The following is a 9,121-nucleotide window of genomic DNA, read 5'->3' as shown; positions in this document are numbered from 1 at the left end:
ACGTTGAAAACCCAGAAAAATCCACAACAAAACTACTAGAGCTAATAAATGAGTACAGCAAAGTAGCAGGTTACAAGATCAACATTCAAAAATCTGTAGCATTTCTATACACTAGCAATGAACAAGCTGAGGGGGAAATCAAGAAACGAATCCCATTTACAATTGCAACTAAAAGAATAAAATACCTAGGAATAAATTTAACTAAAGAGACAAAAAACCTATATAAAGAAAACTACAAAAAACTGTTAAAAGAAATCACAGAAGACCTAAATAGATGGAAGGGCATACCGTGTTCATGGATTGGAAGACTAAATATAGTTAAGATGTCAATCCTACCTAAATTGATTTACAGATTCAATGCAATACCAATCAAAATCCCAACAACTTATTTTTCAGAAATAGAAAAACCAATAAGCAAATTTATCTGGAAGGGCAGGGTGCCCCGAATTGCTAAAAACATCTTGAGGAAAAAAAATGAAGCTGGAGGTCTCGCGCTGCCAGACTTTAAGGCATATTATGAAGCCACAGTGGTCAAAACAGCATGGTATTGGCATAAAGATAGATATATCGACCAATGGAATCGAATAGAGTGCTCAGATATAGACCCTCTCATCTATGGACATTTGATCTTTGATAAGGCAGTCAAGCCAACTCACCTGGGACAGAGCAGTCTCTTCAATAAATGGTGCCTAGAGAACTGGATATCCATATGCAAAAGAATGAAAGAAGACCCATCTCTCACACCCTATACAAAAGTTAACTCAAAATGGATCAAAGATCTAAACATTAGGTCTAAGACCATAAAACAGTTAGAGGAAAATGTTGGGAGATATCTTATGGATCTTACAACTGGAGGCGGTTTTATGGACCTTAAACCTAAAGCAAGAGCACTGAAGACGGAAATAAATAAATGGGAACTCCTCAAAATTAAACACTTTTGTGCATCAAAGAACTTCATCAAGAAAGTAGAAAGACAGCCTTCACAATGGGAGACAATATTTGGAAATGATATATCAGATAAAGGTCTAGTATCCAGAATTTATAAAGAGATTGTTCATCTCAACAACAAAAAGACAGCCAACCCAATTACAAAATGGGAAAAAGACTTGAACAGACACCTCTCAGAAGAGGAAATACAGATGGCCAAGAGGCACATGAAGAGATGCTCAATGTCCCTGGCCATTAGAGAAATGCAAATCAAAACCACAATGAGATATCATCTCACACCCACCAGAATGGCCATTATCAACAAAACAGAAAATGACAAGTGCTGGAGAGGATGCGGAGAAAGAGGCACACTTATCCACTGTTGGTGGGAATGTCAAAGGGTGCAACCACTGTGGAAGGCAGTTTGGCGGTTCCTCAAAAAGCTGAATATAGAATTGCCATACGACCCAGCAATACCATTGCTAGGTATCTACTCAAAGGACTTAAGGGCAAAGACACAAACGGACATTTGCACACCAATGTTTATAGCAGCATTATTTACAATTGCAAAGAGATGGAAACAGCCAAAATCTCCATCAACAGAAGAGTGGCTAAACAAACTGTGGTATATACATACGATGGAATATTATGCAGCTTTAAGACAAGATAAACTTATGAACCATGTAATAACATGGATGGACCTAGAGAATATTATGCTGAGTGAATCCAGCCAAAAACTAAAGGACAAATACTGTATGGTCCCACTGATGTGAACGGACATTCGAGAATAAACTTGAAATATGTCATTGGTAACAGAGTTCAGCAGGAGTTAGAAACAGGGTAAGACAATGGGTAATTGAAGCTGAAGGGATACAGACTGTGCAACAGGACTAGATACAAAAACTCAAAAATGGACAGCACAATAATACCTAATTGTAAAGTAATCATGTTAAAACACTGAATGAAGCTGCATCTGAGCTATAGGTTTTTGTTTTGTTTTGTTTTGTTTTGTTTTGATTTTACTATTATTACTTTTATTTTTTTCTCTATATTAACATTCTATATCTTTTTCGGTTATGTGGCTAGTTCTTCTAAACCAATGCAAATGTACTAAGAAATGATGATCATGCATCTATGTGATGATGTTAAGAATTAATGATTGCATGTGTAGAATGGTATGATCTCTAAATGTTGGGTTAATTTCTTTTTTTCCGTTAATTAAAAAAAAAAAAAAAAAGAGAAGGGATAATTGGAGATGAAGGGATACAGACTGTACAACGGGACTGGATACAAAAACTCAGAAATGGACAGCACAATACTACTCAATTGTAATGCAATTATGTTAAAACACTGAATGAAGCTGCATGTGAGGTATAGGTTTTTTGTTTTTGTTTTTTTTGTTTTTTTTTCTTTCTATTATTGCTTTAATTCTTATTCTGCTGTCTTTTTATTTCTTTTTCTAAATCGATGCAAATGTACTAAGAAATGATGAATATGCAACTATGTGATGTTATTAAGAATTACTGATTGTACATGTAGATTGGAATGATTTCTAATTGTTTTGTTAATTCTTTTTTTAATTAATAAAAAAATAAAATTAAATTAAAAAAAATTAAAAAAAAGTAAAAAAAAAAAAAAAGCATGGCACAAAGATTGTATTGACCAATGGATCGAATCAAGAATGCAGAAATAGACCAACAAATGGGAAACTGATGTTTGACAAGGCCCCCAAATCCACTGAACTGGGACAAAATAGTCTTTTCAATAAATGGATGTGGGATAACTGGATATTAATAGTCAAAAGAATGAAAGAGAATGCTTACCTTACACCCTATACAAAAACTTAACTCAAAGTGAATAAAACACTTAAATATAAGAACTAGCATCATAAAGCTTCTAGAAGAAAATGCAGGGCAGCATCTTTAAGACCTATTAATAGGAAGAAGCTTCCTAACCTTTACACCCAAAGCATAAGCAACAAAAGAAAAAATAAATAAATAGGAACTCCTCAAAATCAAATGCTTCTGCACCTCAAAAGACTTTGTCAAAAAGGTGAAGAGGCAGCCAAATCAATGGGAGAAAATATTTGGAAATCACACATTGGGCAAATGTTTGATATCCTGCATACATAAAGAAATCATACAACTTAACAAAAGAACAAACAACCCAATTATAAAATGTACCAAAGATATGAATAGGCATTTTTCTGAAGAGCAAATAGAGATGGCTCAAAAGTACATGAGGAGATGCTCATTTTCATTAACTATAAGGGAAATGCTGATCAAGACTACAATGAGATACCACCTTACACCTATAAGAATGGCTACTATTAAACAAACAGGAAACTATAAATGTTGGAGAAGATGTGGAGAAATTGGGACATTTATGCACTACTGGTAGGAATCTAGAATAGTACTGCTGCTATGGAAGACAGTTTGGTGGTTCCTTAGGAAACTGTTCTAGTTTGCTTCTTGCTGGAACGCAATATACCAGAAACAGAATGGCTTTTAAAAAGGGGAATTTAATAAGTTGCCAATTTACAGTTCTAAGGCTTTAAAATTACCCAAATTAAAACAAGTCTATAGAAATGTCCAATCTAAGGGACCCAGGTAAAGATACCTTGGTTCAAGAAGATCGATGATGTTCAGCATTTCTCTCTCAGCTGGAAGGGTACATGGCAAACAGGGCGGCATCTGCTAAATTTCTCTCCAGGCCTCTTGTTTCATGAAGCTCCCCAGGAGGTGTTTTCTAAAAGTTGCTGGCTGGTTGACTCCATGGTTCTCTCATCCTTCTGGCATGTTTCTGTGGCTCTCTGTGGACTTTGGGCATTATACATGATGCCTAATGAATGAAGGTAGCTGAAGGATGCACTGACTGAGAAGTGGATTGTATATACATATGATCAAATATTGTGTTGCTACAAAAAGGAATGAAGTCGTGAAGCATGCAATGATGTGAACAAACCTGTGTGACATTTTTGGTGAGGCAAAATAAGCCAGAAATGAAAGAACAATTATTGTATGGTCTACTTTGTAAATGCTTACAAGAAGACAGGGGCTAGATTGCAAGCTCTTTTAGCAGACACATTTAGTCTGGAGCGGTAATTATTATTTGTAGATTTTGAGAGGCTGTTTTATATATCTATAACCTGGTATTTAAAGATAAGAACAAAGGTCGGTATTAAGGTAATTCAGAACACAGACGTAAGGAAGACATTGTCTGTATTTTAGAACTACACCTACTCTTTGAGACCAAAGGAAGAAAGGTTTATTTTGTCTGCAACATAAATGTTCTGTAGCATGTAATCTAACTCAACCTGTCTGGATAGCTCATGTGAACAACTGAAACACAGGGAGGCCAGAATAAGAATGAGGGCCTTTAATCCTGTATAGCTTAATGTAATGCCTGGATACATCCTAGAATATACAACTCTTCCAAAAGCTTCCCTTTATCCACTTAAAAAGCTGTTCCAACATATTTGGAATTTGCAAACCACAGCAGCACCCCACTTCTCTGGTACCAAAATCTGTTCTAGTTTGCAAGCTGCCAGAATGCAATATACTAGAAATGGAATGGCTTTTAAAAAGGGGAATTTATTAAGTTGATAGTTTACAGTTCTAAGGCTATGAACATGTCCAAATTAAAGCAAGCTATAAAAATGTCCAATCTAAAGCATCCAGGGTAAGATAATTTTGGTTCGAGAAGGCCAGTGATGTTCAGGGCTTCTCGCTCAGCTGGAAAGGCACATGGTGAGATCTGCTAGCTTTCTCTTCAACAGCTTCCCCCAGGCTCTGTTCTTTTTGTTGGCTCTACTGATTCTGGTAGCTGTCCTGGCTCTAAAGCTTTTTTCAAAATGGTCCCCTCTTAAAGGGCTCCAGGAAGCAACCCCACCTTGAATGGGTGGGGCTATATCTCCATGGAAGCTATCTAATAAAAAGTTACTCCCGACTTCCGGAGAAGATGGCGGCTTAGTAAGACGCGCGGGTCTTAGTTCCTCCTCCAGAAAAGCAACTAAAGAAACAGAAACAATACGAAACAGCTCCCGGAGTCACGACAGAGACCAAAAAGACAGCGTACCCCATTCTGGAACAGCTGAACGGGCAGGGAGAATCTGCTGCGGTGAGCTACCCAAGGGGCGCGCGTTTTCCCGGCCGGGGCAGCTGGCGACTGGGGTCCCCTCCACGCACGTGGCTCCCCGGCCTGACTGGGAACGTTGGATAGCGGGGCCCTCCCATCACGCTTGGCATTTCGGGCCAGCTGGGCAATTAGGACCGGCACTCTCCCAAGCCGCGGCGGCCAGCGACCCCCACCTCCACGCGCGGTTTCCCGGGCCGACTGCGGTGCAGACAGACGAGCACCATGAGCACCACCTACTGGGCAGGAAAAGAAAAACAGAGCCCAGAGATTTCACAGAAAAAGCTTTCAACCAGCTGGGTAACACACCCAGGGAAATCTGATCAAATGCCCAGACACCAGCAGAAAATAATGGATGACGCTCGGAAAATTGAAGATATGGCCCAGTCAAAGGAACAAACCAATAGTTCAAATGAGATACAGGAGCTGAGACAACTAATGCTGAATATACGAACAGAAATGGAAAAATTCTTCAAAAACCAAATCAATAAATTGAGGGAGGACATGAAGAAGACATGGGCTGAACAAAAAGAAGAAATAGAAAATCTGAAAAAACAAATCACAGAACTTATGGGAGTGAAGGACAAAGAAGAAAAAATGGAAAAAACAATGGATACCTACAATGGTAGATCTAAAGAGGCAGAAGCTACAATTAGTGAACTGGAGGATGGAACATCTGAATTCCAAAAAGAAACAGAAACTATAGGGAAAAGAATGGAAAAACTTGAGCAGGGGATCAGGGAACTGAATGACAATATGAAGCGCACAAATATACGTGTTGTGGGTGTCCCAGAAGGAGAAGAGAAGGGAAAAGGAGGAGAAAAACTAATGGAAGAAATTATCACTGAAAATTTCCCAACTCTTATGAAAGACCTAAATTTACAGATCCAAGAAGTGCAGCGCACCCCAAAGAGAATAGACCCAAATAGGCGTTCTCCAAGACACTTACTAGTTAGAATGTCAGAGGTCAAAGAGAAAGAGAGGATCTTGAAAGCAGCAAGAGAAAAACAATCTGTCACATACAAGGGAAACCCAATAAGACTATGTGTAGATTTCTCAGCAGAAACCATGGAAGCTAGAAGACAGTGGGATGATATATTTAAATTACTAAAAGAGAAAAACTGCCAACCAAGACTCCTATATCCAGCAAAATTGTCCTTCAAAAATGAAGGAGAAATTAAAACATTTATAGACAAAAAGTCACTGGGAGAATTTGTGACCAAGAGACCAGCTCTGCAAGAAATACTAAAGGGAGCACTAGAGTCAGATACGAAAAGACAGAAGAGAGAGGTATGGAGTAAAGTGTAGAAAGAAGGAAAATCAGATATGATATATATAATACAAAAGCCAAAATGGTAGAGGAAAATATTATCCAAACAGTAATAATACTAAAAGTTAATGAACTGAATTTCCCAATCAAAAGACATAGAATGGCAGAATGGATTACAACCCAGCAATACCACTGCTAGGTATCTACTCAAGGGACTTAAGGGCAAAGACACAGACGGACATTTGCACACCAGTGTTTATAGCAGCATTATCTACAATTGCAAAGAGATGGAAACAGCCAAAATGTTCATCAACAGACGAGTGGCTAAACAAACTGTGGCATATACCTACGATGGAATATTATGCAGCTTTAAGACAGACTAAACTTATGAAGCATGTAATAACATGGATGGACCTAGAGAACATTATGCTGAGTGAGTCTAGCCCAAAACTAAAGGACAAATACTGTAAGGTCCCACTGATGTGAACCGACATTTGAGAATCAGCTTGGAATATATCATTGGTAACAGAGACCAGCAGAAGTTAGAAACAGGGTAAGATAATGGGTAATTGGAGCTGAAGGGATACAGACTGTGCAACAGGACTAGATACAAAAACTCAAAAATGGACAGCACAATAATACCTAAGTGTAATGTAACTATGTTGGAACACTGAATGAAGCTGCACCTGAAATATGGTTTTTTGTTTGTTTGTTTGTGTGTTTGTATCTTTTGTTTTTGTTTTTTTTTCTTTTTCCTTTTTATATATATATATATTATTAGTATTATTATTTTAATTCTCTTCTCTATATTAACATTCTATATTTTTTTCTGCTGTTTTGCTAGTTCTTTTCCTAAATTGATGCAAATGTACTAAGAAATGATGATCATACATCTATGTGATGATACTAAGAATTACTGAGTGCATTTGTAGAATGGAATGATTTCTAAATGTTGTGTTAATTTCTTTTCTTTTTTTTTGATTAATAAAAAAAGTAAAAAAAAAAAAAAAAAAAAAAGTTACTCCCCACAATTGGGTGGGTCACATCTCCATGGAAACAATCAAAAAGCTCCCACCCAGCAATACTGAATAAGGATTAAAGAATTTGGCTTTCCTGGGGTACACAACAGATTCAAACTGGCACTAAGTCCTATGTGGTTTTGGACTTTGCATTATAGGGCATCTAATTACATCTTGAGTCTCAGCTGTAACCTTTCAACTCTAACACTCAAAGCTTTAGTCCTTCTGAACTTCTTTCCATTGAACAAACAGGTTTCAGAAAGAGAAGAAAATACCCGGATCTCAAGAACAACCAGAAATGTAAATGCTTCTAGACACTTTCTCTCTTTCTGCTCTGTGCTCATCTCAGGGTGGGAGTGTTGTGTTCTCTCACTGCAAATTAGTTTTTCCAAGTGGTGGGAAACATGGTCACCAATGGCCCCAGACTTGTACTTCTTATGGCTTCCACCATTAAATAAAACAGACCTCAAGTTCTCTGTGTTCTCAAGTCAAAAATCTAGCATGGACCAGGTTTCCACCCCTGAACCAATTCATTTTTGTGAGCTACAGGGTACTATTGATCTCATATGGTGACTCCTTAGGTTTACCCTATAGATGAGAGAGAAAAGGAAGTCTGGAAAGATTATCCTAAGTGCCCACAATCATAACCATGAAGAAGAGAGTAATGAGGGAGTTAGGCTGACTTTATTAGTATATTTTATTATTTTTATTATTTATTATGTATTTCTAGCTGGGATAGTTCAGTGAATGGTGGGGACAATGAAAAAGATAGGGGGTATCAGAGTAAAAGTGAGTTTGAGGGAGATAAGGGGAAAGATAAATTTTGACATGTTGAGAATGAGAAGCCAGCCTCTTGGACATGCAAGTGCAAATGTTTAGAGGCTAGTAAGAAACATGCACAAAAGAGATATAGGTTGGAGATCAATGTCTAGGTGGTATGGGAACTGAGAGGATTACTTAGGAAAAAGATCACCAGGACATAACTGCAGAGCATTCCACATCGAAGTCAGGGAAAGTGCAGTATAGGAGGTAGAAGCAGCTTTGAAAGAGTTGATATTTTTCAAGTTTCATGATGTGCCAAACCCTAACGAACTATTTCTCTTAAAATTCACACAACCATCCTATGAGGTAGGCTATTATTATCTTTATTTTACAGATGCTGAATTGAGGCTCTTCAGAATTCAGTAATTGGCCCAAAGTCTCACTTAGAAAGCTATGCACCCAGGGTACTGATTTGTGACTTAAGAGTACTCTTAACCCTTCAATATATTGCCTTACAAGTAGAGATTGTAGAAAAATCCAAGAAGCCAAATTGAGGAGATTGGAGTCTTAAAAATCAGGAAAGGAGAATTTCAAGAATGAGGGAATTAGGAATAATATAAAATACATAAGAGTTTATTTTTCTTTTCTTTTCTTTTTTGTATGCTGTATGGCCGGGGTCACATTTCATTCTTTTTCCATGTGAATATCCCGTTATTGCAGTACCCTTTGTTGAAATTTTTTTAACAGGTTTATTTATTTATTTAACTTTTTCATCGTATAATATAACATACATACAAAACTAAGAAAGAAAACAGCAATAGTTTTCAAAGCACTCTTCAACAAGTAGTTACAGGAAAGATCCCAGAGTTTGTCATGGGCTACCATTCCATCATTTCAGATTTTTCCTTCTACCTCCTCCAAAACATTGGAGGCTAGAGGGAATAAAGTTTTTTTTATCATCACAATCAACTTCTGTGTGTGTGTGTGTGAAAAAAACATATATACAAAA

Source organism: Tamandua tetradactyla, chromosome 3 (genome assembly GCF_023851605.1).
Source record: "Tamandua tetradactyla isolate mTamTet1 chromosome 3, mTamTet1.pri, whole genome shotgun sequence".
Classification (NCBI taxonomy): Eukaryota; Metazoa; Chordata; class Mammalia; order Pilosa; family Myrmecophagidae; genus Tamandua; species Tamandua tetradactyla.
The sequence above is the reverse complement of the archived record's forward strand: the minus strand, read 5'-3'. Positions refer to the sequence as shown.